The sequence below is a fragment of the Trachurus trachurus genome, assembly GCF_905171665.1.
Source record: "Trachurus trachurus genome assembly, chromosome: 6".
NCBI lineage: Eukaryota > Metazoa > Chordata > Actinopteri > Carangiformes > Carangidae > Trachurus > Trachurus trachurus.
Window position 1 is genome coordinate 21,339,370 of NC_139897.1, and position 17,008 is coordinate 21,356,377.

Sequence of the window (17,008 nt, forward strand, 5' to 3'; positions counted from 1 at the left end):
GGTGTCTGGGGGGAAGGGGAGGAGGGGACTCCTTTATGTCCAGATTACTATGGAAGAAGCAGCAACATGACCTCTTAATCTTAATCTCACTCAGTTACATGTATGCTCAGTATCATCAAGATTGAATCACACGTTCTCATTCTGAATTCGTTTAGTGCTGGGGAGTGTTTTGAAACTATTTTTTAGGTGAGTCACCTTATTAGTATTATTTGATGACAAAATATATATAGGCCTAGCTAATACATGAAAGCAGTGATTAAGCCTATTAACCTTGGTTTTATTTTTATTTATAAGAACTAATACAAATAACTAATACATGTCCTTAATGTTAACTTTTTCATCTACTTACACTGTAGTGACCTATCAGTGAAGACTAAAGAGTAAAAGTAAAAACAAGAGTTAAAATATCTTCATCTCAACTTGATGTTTTGAATTAAATACATGAACTACCATACAATGATGGAAATATAAATATGATGAAATCCTAGCAAGGTACTGGACGACAGGAAGTCAACTGAGGAGAAAGTAAAGCCACGTGTAAACAAACAGCCCCGAACAGATTGCATATTTTGATTACGGATAGATTATTATTTATGAATGGACGCACGATTAGTAGCTACATCTGGTGAAACATCGTAATAAATTGTTGAAGCACTTGGACTTGTCAGGAAGAACTGAAATTATCAATATACTTAAAAATAATAATAATAATAATAATAATTTCGTAATTATGATTTAGCCTACATGTGTATCAATTTGTAGCTATAACAAGCCGGCGATTCCCACCACTGCGCGCGTTCCCGCGACAAACTTCACCAACTGTGCGCGCCCCGGACGAGCGGCTGGTACTTAAGCCTAGCGTCTCGTCTCTGATCCAGGAGCAGTGCGACTGTGTGTGTACAGCAAAGCTAACGAATGAAACACGATAAAAAAAGAGGGATCCCGGGTGTATTACTCTACTCTGCCATATATCCACCTGTCTACCTGCAGTGAGCTGAAGGATATTTCGTCCGAAGGTAAGCTAAGCGGGTGTGCCGTGGCGGATAAAAACACCAGATTATTTTTTCGGCTGTAGTGTGTAGTGTAGAGGGAGCGCTGAGGGGGAGAGGGAGAGGGAGAGAAAACAACAGCCCCGCCGCTTGTAGCAGACATTAGCTTCCTTCGTTAGCGCGGTGCTGCTAATGGGTGATGTTAGCTGTGTTAGCTGTTAGCTCGCTGTGCTTGGGAGACAGAAAGAAAAAAAAAAGCTGGCTCGTCGTGTCGATAGCTTGTTTTGTTGTCATGACACACACTGCACACTTGTCGCCCGCTGTGTGCAGACGATTGATTGGCAAACCTGGCGAGCAAACGCGACCGTTAACGTCAACCTGACTGTGCACGAAAAACGTTAAAGTATCGGTTGCTAAGAGAAGCTAAGCTAAGCTAAGTATGCTAATGGTAGTGGTAGTGGTGGTGGTGGTGGTGGTGGGGGGCGGGGGGTAAAGCCTGCTGCTTTACGGCAAGACGAGGCCTTGTATGTCTGTAACAGTCAAAGCTAGCTCGTAGCTTACGCCGTTGTCTGCCTTTGCCAGTCAGTCAGACAGACAGACCGGGCCATTTTGTGTTTGAAAGCAGGTTAGTTCAGGTCAACAGAAACCTATCGGGGCTTTTGTTTTGTGCGGCAGCGTTACCGGCACAACCTTGTTTTGTGATGACTAATGTTTACTCAAAGTAAGGACTGTGGTGGTGGTGGCTGCTGCTGCTGTCAGAGAGCTACCGTGACTCGGTGTGTGAGAGTGTGTGTTTGGCCCGTCTCAAAGAGGGGGAGGACGAGTGAATGTCAGCTTTTTTAGTTGTTGTTGTTGCAGGGCTCCAGACTGGGGAGCATTTTGCCCCTAAAATGTGAGGCAGTGCAAGTAAAATCTTCATCTACTTGCGCATGTGCAACCAGTAAATGTGCTGTGTTTTTTCAATACGATGGTGAAACTTGGAAGAGGCGACTCAAAGAATCTGGTAGCTGTCATTACAGGTGGCGGGTCAATGTGTTGTGATGACGATAAATGAAAAGGAAATGATGGTGTGCACCCCTACATATTCTGCCTGCGCTCCTAAATTTTTCAGTTTGGGAGGCCACTGAGCTCCTAGTAAAGAAAAAAGAAAAGTTAGTCTGTAGCCCTGTGTTGTTTTCTCCTCAGATGGGTCTGATCTGCTTCACTACCGGTTCATCAAGTGTGCAGTGTGGGGAGGGGGCAGCAGTCGATCAGGTCTTGTTATTGTTAACGTGGACACCTGTAGATGTCTCCTGCATGACAACTGTGCAGTGTCAGTGTGATCTTTTTTTTTCTTCAGTTACCTCACAAGGGTCATGTATGGTGTTTATCTAGCTATCAAGGTGTCTGTTCAGGTTAAAAGGGGGGTAAACCAAAGCATTTTACTCCCCCCACCCCAAAGTTTTCACTCCCAGTGTTGCACGTGAAATACAAGATACTGACAGAAACGTATTCATATGCTTAATGCATCTCTGTTGCACCAATAGAGGCTGTGAGCCAGCCTGTTTACTCATGTTTGGCCAGATCAGAAAATAGTGTAATGTTTTAATGTTAACGGAGAGGTGTGTGTTTTTTACTTTTTGATGACTAAGTCACTGTACTCTGCTAGTACAGCTACTGTGCAGTCTAAACACACACAGATTTGTAACAACTGCATGGAGATAGTGTGTGAGTGGGTGTCCCACAGAATATTAAAATGGAGGTTCACATGGGACTATGTTTACGAATACACTGAAGGGAGGCAAGAGTCACTCTTGAGTTGTGCTTATAGTCATTAGTCAACTATATTGTCACAGCCTAGATGAGGATCCATCGATTGCTGCTTTCATTGCATCTTACAGTGACACAATCTGTTCTTTTTAAAGACTTTGATTAATGTTAATTATGCAATTACTTACACCATATTATACAAGATGCAGATTACCAACCTTATAGCCATTATTTGGGATACTTTGAATTGTAGCAAAACAGTGCAATGTTTTCTGGCCACGTTTGGACAGCAAATTTAGAAAGCTGGAGGAATGGATTAAGTTTTGTCATTGGAAAGAACTGGTTGTATTTATATACGCTCATTATTCTTTCATTGTTAAAAAGATTATGGATTTGGGTGTTGTTATCCATTAGGATTGGATGGGTTTGGTTTAATTGTGCCAAGAGGAAATGTGATACAAGGCATTGTAATAATTTCAAATGCACTATGTGTGAGTTGTTTACAAATGTGTCTCTAGCAAGAACTCTAGAGCTGTTCCTGTCAGTAACATTTCTTATATTGAAGCAATGAAGCATGCTGTTGAATTGTTTTGCTGGTTCCAATATTGACTAAGGCAAACATTTGCCATGATATGAACTATAGTTAGAAATCTAGGTTGATGTCATATCTATGCAAAATTTAGATCTCCTGTGTGTCAAGGAGTAGTTAAAATGTCTTTCGGGAAGATTGATAAAAAGTGATGTGAAAAACATCTAATAACTTGTCACCTGAATATCCAAGCTTTGACCCCTTGTCCTGTCTTGTACTGTGACTCTGATCCCCTCCATCACTGGTCCCTAGTAGTATTTACGGTTGTGCACAAGTCGGCTGCCTCATAGCTCCCTGTGCAGGAAAGACCCTGGAAAACTGTCACCTGTCTTATCTGTAGCTCACACAAACACAACAATGTTGGTTGGCTAAAACCTACTGTTGAACAGTGGTTTGTACAGAGGTTGCAGCAAAGTGTACCAGCCAGTTATCTTTATATTGAGTATAAGCAGGGATTAAGTTGTAAAAAGACATACTGTGTAAAAACCAACGGGTTTATCTGTAACCTGGGGTTGAATAACACTAGGAGTCCTGAGTTTGTTGGAAGCTACAAAGTGCTGCCTAGAGAGCGTATGAAAGCATCTGCAATGTTTGTAATGACAACTGCCGGGGTGATGAGTATTGTAATTGATTGTAAAAATGCTGGCACAATCAATTAAGTAAACAAATTCGGTCATTTTGCTGCATTGAAACTGTGCTACAGACTATTGAGGATCCAGACATCACACATTTAGAGCCAAGTACAAGATGTGATTGTGGGAATAAATCCAGGGAAAAGCCTGGTTTCCAGACCCCAATTGAATTCTCCCGAAGGCTTGATTAAAGGGTGAAGTCGTCCAGTGTCCCTGAGTAGTCATAGATGTGTCAATCAGTCTGTCTGCACACGCCCTTGCAGTCTGAAGAGGAGGACCAGGAGCTAAAATAAGACAGAATACACACATGATGTCCGGAGCGAAACATTTGGCTTCTTGTGTTGTTGTGTTTTTTTTTTGTTTTGCTGACTCTGCTTAGTACAGTATGGGTCATCTGTAATGCAGTAGCAGAGATAAACTTTTGACCCGTGGGTTTTCGGTAGCTTTTAGAGAGGCTTAGTTGGTTGGTAATGTAGCTACAGGGTTGGTTTTCATATGGATGGATGTCGACAGATGCCAACATCATGGGGATTTATGTCATGGATAGGAAACACTCATCCTCACAGAGTCCTGCAAGTCAGTGGAGTGTTTCCCATATGCTGATTTTTATTAGTGTCAGACCGTCACCATATCAACGTTGGCCGCCACGTACTGATTTTCTGTTTTCTTTCCTACTGTTTCAAATGGATACAAACTTGCTTTTACATCATCTCAGGGTTGTGCAAAGTAAGTTTTAGCATATGTTTTTATTGTCCCTCCATTATTGCCTGTAATATCCATTTATTGCCTGTAATATGGGGTGCACATGTGCTAATTACTTGACCTGACTCCATCAGTGTTGTAAGTACGAGTACGAGTAGTCGAGTTTATATTGTTCAGTTATTGATTTGTCAGGTTTGGTTTGCTTTTATCAGACTTTGTTGGAAGAGAAAGTCATCAGTTGTAGTGGTGCAAAGACGAAGACGGTTTGTATTTGCCAACTGCCACTAAATTTGATTGGTGTAACAATCAGCGGTCTGCAATGTTTACACGTCACATTTTAGTACCGCTTCACCCGTTTTGGAACCATGGCCGAGCAGGTACTAAAAAAATAATACCGGGTACCAGATTCCAGGTACTTTTATGCAATGGAAACGCAAAAAGGTCGAGTTGAGTCATGTCGAGCCGGTACCATGTAGTGGAAACGCGGCATAATTCTGTGGGAAAAATAACTCGGGTGCTCCCTCATTTTAGACCATGCAAACTGTTTTCTTAAAAGAATCGGAATCGAGAATCGTTAGGAACCGGAATTGAAACGTGGAATCGGAATCGTTTAATTTCAAACTATACCCAACCCTAATCTTGACCCATTCCCACTTTTATGTATATTAAGAATTTCCCTTACAAATAGGAAACGTGCTGCTTGCAGATAATGTAGGTCCACCAGTGGGATGTTGACCAGCTGACAGGAGGAGCATGCAGCTTTTTTGTGAACCGTTTGAGGGTAGAAACTGTTTTCCACTCGGTTTTCTGCGGTTAATTACAGCTGTTTGTACACACAGCGTTCTGGGGCTGATTTTTCGTTTCGTATGTGAGTTCTGCAGTGATGATGATGATGATGATGATGATGATGTAACCACATATATGCTCGGATAGCCGAGTTGCACATGCTTGCTCTGATGGTTCAGACACCTGCTGCACCAAGAAGTATGGTCTTACCTCTGAGCCTCTATTATCTCTCCATAATACAATAGTTATGTTAAGACAGTGGCTCTGCTAATATTTTGATTGTGGTTGTTCAGTACATTAATCATACTGCCCAATGGTGCTATCTTTCAGCAACAACACAGCTTGGATAAAGCTTGTTATTAATTAATGCCACCAAAGAGATACCACAGGTACTAATGCACATTTTTTCTGCACCATATAATTACCACTTAAAGTTAGAGTAAGCTTTCGCTCAGATTAGCCCTTGTTATTTTTTTCCCCTCACCTCACGTTCTTTCTAGTATTCAAAAAGCTTGGATTTAATGTTCTGTATTTGAATTGCACATGGTCCACAAGAGCCATCTGTGTGCTTCTGCCGTTACCTGACTACGTGGATGCACAGTGTCACATGGCTTAACACGCTGGCCTTGTTTGTTGTGTCAGTTCAAACTGCACAGGTTGTCTCGAAATGTAATTATGTATCTTTAAAGTGGTTTGTTGAGTAATACCTGTTGATTTTGGCAGCAATAACTTAATATTTACCCGCAGCCAATATTTATGTATTATTATGTAATATAATAACATGGATGATATTAATAATGGTTACTTTGGTGTGCCCATCAAAACTTTTTAGTGATACTTATTCTACCAAAGGATGGATGAGATGATGTGTGCTTGTCTGTGACCTACCTCATTGGCAGACCTTCCCATTTTCATACCTCCATGTTGGCAACTGCTTTGTCCAGAGCCAGTATTTTTTGGAGTTGTCCATTTGTCTCTGTCTGTCTGTCCCATTCTTGTGAACACGATGTATCAGGGAACGCCTGGGGGGAATTTCATTACATTTGGCACGAGCATCCACTTGGATTAAAGGATGAACTGATTAGAATTTAATGGTCAAATGTCAAGGTCGCTGTGACCTCACAAAACACATTCTGGTTGGCCTCAAGTAGGTGACATGGCGATATGATGATATTCGATGACAGCGCGTTGACGATCTGCCAAAGCAGAGAGATCGTAGTATCGTCTATAGAGCGCATTCTGTCTATTGCTGTTATGCTCTTGCACGGACGCATAACTTTTTTGTTTTCTCAGCCAGATCACACTTTTTGCTACTCCACCGGCAGACACGATGATAAACCAATCCTAGTGAACTACATGTAGTGCTGCGGATTTCTCGTTCCCCACCTTGTTTGATTGAGAGTGTTACGGGATGATTTCTCATGAATGAACGGGCAGTATGGGAAAAAGAACATTTCTGCTCGTATCCTTGAAGTGGCAGCTCTATATTGCGCACTAGTCTGATTTTACACGCCTGCCTTCATATCATTGATGTGGCAACGTCTTGTCCAATCAGACTTGAGTATGGAGTTCAGAGTTTAGCCGAGTGAGGATTGATCAGCTGTTGCAACCTGTGTCCGACGAGCCAGAGGAGCTGTTTATTAACTCGGTCAGATGTTTATTGTCTGTACAACGTATTTCGCTCTACAGATAAATGATTGTTGTCATCTACAGATCAGATTGTATCAATTAATTCACAAAAGCACAAAAGCAAACTAATGACTCATTGAAGCAGTGAGATGAGTTAGGAAAATGCTATATTGAGTTATGTAATGTTATATTTTTATTTTCTTTTAGGGTTATGACCCCTGGGTTACTCCTTTTCTAACCCGAATATTTGGTCATGTATACGTTTTTATGTACGTGTTTACTTGTTGGTAAACATGGTGAAACGCAAGATAACACCACACTTTTGCAGTGAGAAGGAAACAATTCACTTCATAAGGGGCCGTGTCCACCAGACGCGTTTTCAGCGCTCTGGGCGTCTACTTTCCATTCAAACCCTATTGAGTTGGGCGCTCACAGCGCTCAGCGCCCTCGGCGGTAAAACGCCCTCGGCGCTTGCTTCTTTTTGTCGCGGCGCTCAGAGCGCTTCGAGTTGAAATCTGTTCAACTTTTAGAACAGCTAGGCCTGGGACGATAACAAATTTTGCTGGACGATATATTGTCCCACAAATTATTGACGATAAACGATATTATTGACACATTTTTTTGAGAACAAATTAACCACTAATATAATAATAATATTTCATAATAATGCAAGTAGACCCTTTTAAATGCGATAAACTTTTATTTCTCATGAGTATTTTTTTTTAACCATTGTAATTGGAATGACAAGAACTTATAGCTACTATCCTAAAAAAATAAAATAAACAAAAAATAATAAACAGTGCAGTGCAGCTCTTCTGTCTAATAACGTTACACTGAAGCTCCACTTTTCATTCAAACAAACTAACGTGACTTCCACAGATGTAAGATTTCATCAATGAGACTAGCATTTATCTCCTAAAAGATATTAAACCAGCCGGCGGTAAACCTCTAAAAACCTGCTGATAAGTTTTCTTAGTCGTTTTCTCCCCCAATGACGGAGGTTGACCGGCCCGTGAGCTGCTGCAGACGGCTGCAGACTGTGGGAAGCCCCGCTCCTCCTGCTCGTTGCTACCACATTAGCTCCTAACACGTCGGAGGAAAACTCCTAACAGGCGATATGTGGATGAACTGACACAGACTGGGGGCCTAAACTGTGACTTTCTGGCATGAAAAAATATTAAAACTTTAAAAAGTGACGTGTTAACAGCGCTGCAGCGAGAATTACGGTAAAATAGCTTTTAGCTGCTTAGCTTTACAGCTAGCGCTGCCGGTTGCTGCCAAATGCATTCTGGGAAACAAAGATCCTGGATGACTGAAAAGAGGGTTCACTCCGTTCATTCTGCAAAACAAACGACCCAGGTGCTGAGACCGATGCACAGAGTGAAGCCTCTTGTCATCCAGCCTGGTTGGAGGAAAACAAATATGTGCGCATGCACATGGCGATTTATCGAGGCCGGAAAAACTATCGAATTCATTTTCATTTATCGTGCGATTAATTGATTTATTGATTATCGTCCCAGGCCTAAGAACAGCGCTGCGCTCGTCAATGTCACTTTTCCCAGCACTGACCAATCAGAATCAAGAAGGGGCGGGACCAGGGGTGAAAGTAAGCCGGTACGGTCCGGTACTGCGTACCACTAAAAGATTCAGAGGCGGTACGCAGTACCAGGAAGATCATGAGAGAGATAAAAAATAAACAAATAAAATAAAAAGTAAAAAATTTAATAATTTCACATGAATTCCCTGTGGTTTGAAATGATTTCTGTGAAATTGTCTCGGTTGTTATTATTATAACACATAGTGTTACGAGATCCAGACCCGATCAAAGACAGAGACATGATACTTTATGTGCGCAGCAGCGCTCTGCCCTGGGACGTCAGCACCACCTGCAGCAGCAGCAGTATGCAGCTGTGCACCGCGGAACGCGCGCCGCTCGCTCACTGCTGCTGCTGAAGACTGAACCTTTTTTTCCGGTACCGTGAAACTTTGCCCTCAGCGCGTCGTGGCGAGTCCTGTCGGGGCCGACACGGACGTTACACGCGGGCCAGAGCACGCGCTGGGTCTCGGTGCGGCTACAGTCGAGCTCGCGGTCTGTTTATGTGAACGCGGCTCCAGCTGCTCGGTGTGCGCCACAGCGGTGGTGCGCGTTTAGACCATAGTAGGCTACATCCATGATGGTTTGAAGCAGAGAAAAAACAAACGTGTGTAAAAACAAAACGGAGCTGAAAAATGAAACAATAAGTCAGTTTTGCACCAGTCTGTGGAAACAGCCTAAAGTGAATGAATGACAGCAACAGTTGTATCATTGAACTACTGGAAGATAAAAGTAATGACTACATGACTTTCCTTTTGTGTTGGGGCATATTTACCATTTTAACTCTGTTTTTACTTCATTGTTAAACCACAGTAGGCTGGAGCTTAAATACAAGTTTGATGAGAAACTGTTATTTATTTATTTATTAAATAAAGTAGCCAATTTAGAAGCACATGTTTTTTTCTTCTAATTAAATCGTGGTATTGTATAAGTATCGAGAATCGGGGAAATTTACTAGTATTGGTATCGATACATAAGAAAGCTCCAGCCTCGATGGCGAGACCGCAGGCTGTTTGCAGGCTATATGTTCTTTTTTATTTATTATGGGGATCAATAGGCTACCTGACATTGTCCTGGGCCAGTGGTTAGAATGGTGGGGCCAGCGATCTTCAAAATTTCCTTTATTGTCTACCCCTGACCCAGCCTTCGAAACATGTACCACGTTTAACGTTTGTTGCAAAATGTCCCAATTAAAATCAGTAATAATAACAATAATGCAGAGAAAAAACTTTTGGTAATAGTACCGGCAAGAATTTAAAACTACTTTCACCCCTGGGCGGGACATACGTTACAGACAGCAACACAACCGGAGACGTGGCTCGGTTTATATCCTGACCCACACTTGTATTGAAGGTAGGCCGACCTCAGGGTCCATGTCAAAAGCTGCCGCTAATGCTGTTGTGTATTTCTGACGCTCGTTTTAGTGTTTACATTAAACAAGGCCGGAACACGGAAGTGTCAGAGGACTCGTTTTGTAACCTAGCAACAGCGGCATTCTGACGAGGGAGAGAGAGAGCGCTAAGCGCTGGGAAAGCAGCGCTGAGAGCGCTGTCAACGCTAAAAACGCGTCTGGTGGACACAGCCCCTAAGTGTGGTAAAAGACGTCTTTTGTAGACGGTAGAAAGTACTGGGATAGCATGATCGCCGTGCTGCTGCTGCTGCTGTTGTTGTTTTTGGATACAGGAAGAAGCATAAATAACGAGCATTGCGTCATGACGTTCTCCGTGCGTTGAGGCGTTGTCCGTGTGTCGGGATATCCCAATTACAATTACCATGTATACAGGAATAACCCTGTTTGCTCACACATGTGAACAGGCTATTCCTAATGTTTCAGGAACCAGAATATTGACCGTAACCCGGATATTGACTGCATGTAAACGTAGTCAATGACCCATTTAATCCAAGGGGTGGAAGCAGCTGGGGTAATATCATACATTTGTTGTCAGGTTGGGTTTCATACACAGTTTACACACAGTGCTGTTCTGATATTGGTCAGAAATAAAGAAAACAAGAAGGTGTGCCTGTGAAGCATCCACATTTTTGTAGTTTCTTTGCAGCATAACTTTCACAGCTACAACTTTGTCTTTGTTCTGTCAGAATCGGCTCCATAGCCTGTGCATGTGTGCAGTGTGCACATACAACATATTGTTTCTCGAATGAACTGACGTTGAGCAGAACAAGAACAAAGTTAATAATTCAAAGCAGTTTTATCATCCATATATTCCTATTCCACAAACCATACTAAAATACTGTTTATTAAATCCTGTTCGAGTCATTATTACACATTTTATGAGTCCGGAGAGGGGTGAATGCAAAATGAGATTTGACTCGTTGGTTGGTTATACAGCCGCCCTCTGGTTTTTACTGCCCTGTCACCTGTCACAGCATCAGCAGCACATGTCCAGTGAAAAGAGCCCAACTCTTCCTCACAAGATTGACAGCTGTTGTGACAGCTGGCCTGATGCAGGAGTGGTGTGTCTGTGTGTGTGTGTGTGTGTGTGTGTGTGTGTTGGGGGTGGGTGTGTGTAAGGGATAGAGAGAGAGACAGTGACTCATTGGCTCTGTGTTAATGAGGTAATTCTAGAGCTTACGAATGCCAAAGGGAGTCCCTGCTTTATCACTCCCTTTGTGTGCACTAGTGCCTGTGTGTGAACATAAGATACAAGATGTGAGCCATCATGTGTCTGTAGGTGTGTGTGTGTGTGTGTGTGTGTGTGTGGAGTTTTCGCCTTTGCCCTGATATCCCACTTCTGTGTGGCTTCTCCATGGTAACAAGCTACTAAGCCGCACTGTTGCACTCGGTTGTTGTTTTTTCTGCTGTGGAAAAGAGGTGACTGCCAAAGTGAAAAGAGTTATAACATTACCCCTAAAGGAAATGTTCATGATTTGTTGTTTTTGTTTCACTGAAGGATTGAGTTTGGGGCCTCGTCTGGCTGCTCCACACATTTCTTAGTAATATTCCACCTCTAACAAAATATCCTTTGTTTGAATACATAGCATGGAGCTCTCTATATTGATCTCACTCCTTTTACTTTTATCCGTAATATGCCATAATACAGCTCACTGCCGTCTCGAGTGGGTGCATTAATCCATGTGTTAAACAGACAGAAGGGAACAGTGGGAAGCGGAAACTTCATCTTCTTCATCTGCTTCACTGCGACTCCAGTCTGTATCAGCGAGGAAGTCTTTTCTTCTGAAGAACTGCAACGAGAGCGGAGAACTACTACCCTGTTGTGAAGTCTTCACTCTGACTAGAGAGGCTGAAATGCTGTACCAGATTTAAAGGACCTGTTTCTGTCTTAATTGAACATGAAAGTATAAAAAAAAATGAACCTGTGTCCAGAACAGACACAAATACACGTGAGTCTAGAAAATGTGTGTACTACTTCGGGCTGGGCATCGTGGCCAATTTCCTAAATCGATTAGATTTCGATTCATCAGGTTCCAAAGCGATTAATCTCGATTCGATTCGATTCGATTCAATTGGATCTGCTCTTAAATAATGAAAATGGCCCAACTCTGTTACAAAATACAAATGTACTTTACAAAAGGAAAAAGAAAGCCAGCAGCAGCAACACTGGTTTTGAGACAGGTAACTGTTAACATTAATCAACGTTCATAAGCTGTGTGATGTGTGTGTGTGTGTGTGAGCTGACTATAGCGGAACGTGTCCGACGCATGGATCTATACATCCATGGTCCGTCAGGTGGGGGGTGGGGGGGTCGATTAGTCGACTAATCGCTATAAATGACGACCACTGGTTGACCAAGAAAATCTTTGGTCGAAAATCAAGTCTCAGATGGACGCCACCGTTTACACGTTTAAATGGAAAGCATTGCACAGTTTATTTTACATATTTTAGTACACATTCACATCCCTAATATTAATGGTAACAAAACTAAAAGTAAAGTTAAACTGTTTCAAGTCAAGTCTGCAGCAGTGAAAGTTGAAAACAAGGGAGGAAATGTGGTGAAATGGAGCCGATGGTAAATAAAGTGACGGTGAATGTGTGGAGCGGTTCATGAGATGAGTCCGGCCCGGTCAGGTCGCCCATCGTGTCATGTGTTATGATCCGACGGTCAGAAAGTGGAGGAGAAAAGTCCGACTGTGAAAACAGGGAGCAGCTCGTGTCGTTTATTCTGCAGTAACACGTCTCATATGTTGGCTCATCTACGGTGTGAGGAACATGCACTAATGATCCTGTATGCGGGGTAACAGTGTGTGTGTTTGAGTTGACATGAACTGGTTACTGTGAGTCAGAGTAAAAAGCGAAATATTCATCAACAACCTCCTCAAACTACAGAACCGCGAACACATAGTAGACCTATTTACTATGATAACAGATGTAGATGAACTGCTGCTTCATCCCTCTGACTGCAGGTAGTAGGCTAACTAATGAATGCAGTCTAATGCACGCTCGTGTGCTTGAACGTCAACCTGACGTAACCGTGCCGCTGCTTCATCATGCACGAGAGTACTGGGGGGTAAAAAATCGACGCCCTGTGAATTGATATTGCATAATTTTTTTTTAATTGATTGTATCGATTATTTTACCCAGCCCAAGTAATGCTTTCTACTTGCTGATGCACTGCCTCCTCATGTTTGTTTTAAGAGTGGTTTCCTCTGTTACCTAATCTAGCTCCGAGCCACATGGGAGAACCTCTCATTAAAAGTGAATAGGCTCCTGACTAGTTCCTTTGGCTTGCCCACTCACACATTATTCAATAGTATACATGTCAGGGCTCCAGACTGCCCCTAAATGGGGGCAATTTGCCCCTAGAATTTGAGACGGTGCTAGTACATTTTTCACCTACTTGCACATGTGCAACCAGTAAATTTAATCTTGGCTAAGTGAACAATCGGTGCATACTTTCTCCTTGGTAACACTGGTGTAGCAGAGGCAAATCCTGATTTAGGGAAACATTAGGATCATCATCAAAGTATTTATCAGTAGCAATGTGAATATAAAGAGAAGTATTACTCAATAAACCACTCTAAAGATACATAATTACATTTCGAGACAACCTGTGCAGTTTGAACTGACACAACAAACAAGGCCAGCGTGTTAAGCCATGTGACACTGTGCATCCACGTAGTCAGGTAATGGCAGAAGCACACAGATGGCTCCTAAGTTGGGGACTGCTGTGCTCCTGGTAAAAAATTTTTTTTTAAAAGTTAGTCTGGACCCCGCATGTTCCTCTTTTGGCGCAGCAACATTAACTTACTCCTTGCTCCTATGGTAGTGATGCTCAAAAGGATTTTTCTCTCAAATGTACATAAAACAGTCTGCAGTGAAACAGAGCAGGGATGACTTGAGGGGGGAAATGTGAGTGAGTACCCAACATGGCCTCTGAGTCAGGTTAAAGCACTGTAGGCTTTTAGCTGCTCAGGTCTGCCCTGTGATTTCATATGTACGGTCGCTGTGTTATGGAACAGATTTAGCAAATAAATCATGTAGTAAATATAAGCAAGTTAAATTTCAACTGAAGCTTAAGCAGTGATGAGGTTTGACTGATGCTCATGTTTTAAATGTTTCGTCTTCTTGTGCTCTCTTCCTTCAGTAGCACACAGCTGCTTTTCACTGACCAGTTTTATCAGTTTTGTTAAAGCATAATGCATTTGGGTAAAGATGAAGCCTATTGCCATCCTGCAATTCTTTGCTGATATTACATGCTTCATCCTGCAGAGTTCACACAAGAGTGGGGACAGTAATGGGCTAGTCATAGATTTCAAATGGACTTTACATCCACCTTTATAGACTAGTAATACAATGCTCATTCTGTCCACAATCTGCTTTGTTGAATAAAGCCGTGAATTAACTACATGACGCACAGAGCAACGGTGAACCCACTGAAATCACACCAAATGTGATAATTAAATCTATCAAAGCTTGATTAAATAGGGGGTCGTTGGTCACATGATGTTTATTTTAACCACAAATGGAGACTTAATGTAATGGACCTGTGCTTTTTAACAAGGGATGGTAAATAATACATTTATTTTTCCTTTATTCTGGCCTTGCTTCAGCCACTTTTATGGGATTAGTGTAAGCCAGACTGTAAATGGAAATGACAGAGCAATTCATTTCATATGGAAATGTGGGCTTGTGCACAACTCAGCCGTGGCCTGTTATAGAAACTCCTAGCCAAAGCAAGCTTTTCCAATGCACTGATCTTGTTGTCTCTTACTTAATTTCAGCTCAGCGGTGCTTTGTTGGCATGACAAAATGTAGTCATCTGTTTTGCCAAAGCATGTTTAAGATGTAAATAATATGTCTCTCCCTCCCCGCCCTCCCTCTCTCCAATCTACCCCCTTTTGTAAACCCCTGGCTGTAGTTGATGAAGTGTTGGAGTCTCAGGAGTTGAACTGCTGCCTGGTCCAGATGGCTCATTGTTGTATTGGTTGCCCTGCCCCTTTAATAGCACTTTGGGCATTGACTAGTGTCACTAGTGCTGTTTTATAGCTCACAGCATGTATGTGCGCCGCAGCAGGCGCTCTTTGTGCCCATATTATTTGTGCTGCTGAATTTCTGACCGCATTATGTTGATATTGTTCGGTGATAATGTGAACAGATGCAGTGTAAAGACGGTGAGGAGGAGAATACAGCAGTGTGCCTCCTGTCCTCTCTTAAAGCTGAGCAAGTCCAACTGTGCTCTCACAGTGGTAGATCAGCCAGAATCCAAAAGCGTTTCTCTTAGATAGTTGTGAACACCTTCCACATGAAATGTCATGATGACAATTTCAGTGGCATTCTTAGCAACAGGAAAGAGGCAAACAAAATAAAAGGAGAAACGCTGGGTGATTACAGGGCTGAAATGAGCTACATCTGTGTTTGAATCTGTCCATATGTGATTGAATCACCCGAGATGCGTTTTTTGGTGAACCATGTGAATGGGGCCAGTATCTGTTTCTGTGTGCACTAATCTAGCTATCACTTTCTCTCCTGCTGACAAACAGATTCTGGCTCTCGGTGATATTTTGGTTTCACTTTGGCTTCTTCTCCTGGCTGGCTCAGCTTTGTTTTGTGTGTTTTAGAGAGGGAGCCAGAGAGTATGTGCAAGAGAGGAGACTGAGAGTGTGTCAGAGAAAGGAACAAATGAGTAGTAGAACATTTCACATACCTAGAGTGACTTTAGAAAATGAAAAGTTAACATTTAAATCAAGACGACTGCAGGCCCATGATAGAGGAAACACATTGGACTGTCTTTGCTCTTCAAGTTCTGGCTGCAGTTTTGCAAATGTTTGAGTCCAATGGTAATGTACAGTACACATTGGAAGAAATGTGAAGTTTGTGGAAAGCAACACATACACTTACTTACTATGGTGTGGAGGAAGTCAATAGAAGGATACGATGGAGAGAAAATGTAGTAAGAAAAAGGTATGGTGTCAACAAGGGCAGCGGGTGGTACAGCCTGCAGCCAGACAAGGCTGAAATCTGAGACCTGCACAACCACAGAGCCAGGCCGAGGGAGGGGGCAGAGAGAAAAGAAACACAAGTGAGGGGAGAAAGAGAGCGAGACAGACTGTCCATCGTGGAGAAGTATGCAGCCTCGAGGCACGCAAGGAATTGTACACACAGAAAAGTGGTTAAACTGAGAGATACAGAAATGAGAGATGGAAGTGTATGTGGGGGAGAGGGGTGGAAAATGTGTAAGAATGAAGTCAAAGTCTGTGTGAAAGAAAAATAATGTGTTGCGGAGAAGAAGGGGTTATGTGTTCGGCTAGGCAGCTGCCAAGAGAGAAAAAGGGGAAGTGTGTGTGTGTGTGTGTGAGTGAGCATGCTCTGTTTGGAGAGACACTGGATGCCGGCTTAGCTTCTCCGGGTTTCGCTCAAACACACCCAGCAGCAGTGACACCTAGCACACTCCAGGGGACAGAGAGAACATGGCTTGAATAGAAAAGGTGCAGGGGATAAAGTCAGGCGGAGAGAGAGAGAGAGAGAGACTTTGTCCGGGGCTTTCCCTTCTTTCCTCCTCCTGCAAGCTACAGCTTTCTTACAGCAGGAAACTAATAGAGCAGGGCTTTGTTGTCAAATCAGCACAGGGTCTTTTTTTTTCCCCAGCAACTCGTCTACACAACACAAGATTTGTTTTTCATAGAAAGTAGACATTCCTTTTGCCATTTTTGAATTGTATTGGGTTTTCTTTCTTGTTGCAAACCTGCAACTTCTTTTGGGAAGAGGATATACCTGTCCTGTGAAAAGCTGCAGTGGTGACCACCGCCAGACTCCACACTTCCTGTAGATTTGGCAACAGGAGACACGGAGGTGGAACTTGTGAAAGGATAAATATCCAGCGTTGAGGGGGGAGAGAGGAGGAGGGAAAAAAAGAAAAAATCT

General features: G+C 42.6%; 1 protein-coding gene across 1 annotated transcript in view; it reads left to right on the plus strand.

Moving 5' to 3' along the window:
- The first annotated feature begins 860 nt into the window (after positions 1–860).
- The window catches only part of siah1 (siah E3 ubiquitin protein ligase 1), a 30,385-nt gene continuing 14,237 nt past the window's right edge, over positions 861–17,008 (plus strand). The window contains exon 1 of the mRNA XM_083973272.1: positions 861–1,016. The gene's annotated coding sequence lies outside the window, so the exon portion shown is untranslated. The remainder of the gene's footprint in view (positions 1,017–17,008) is intronic.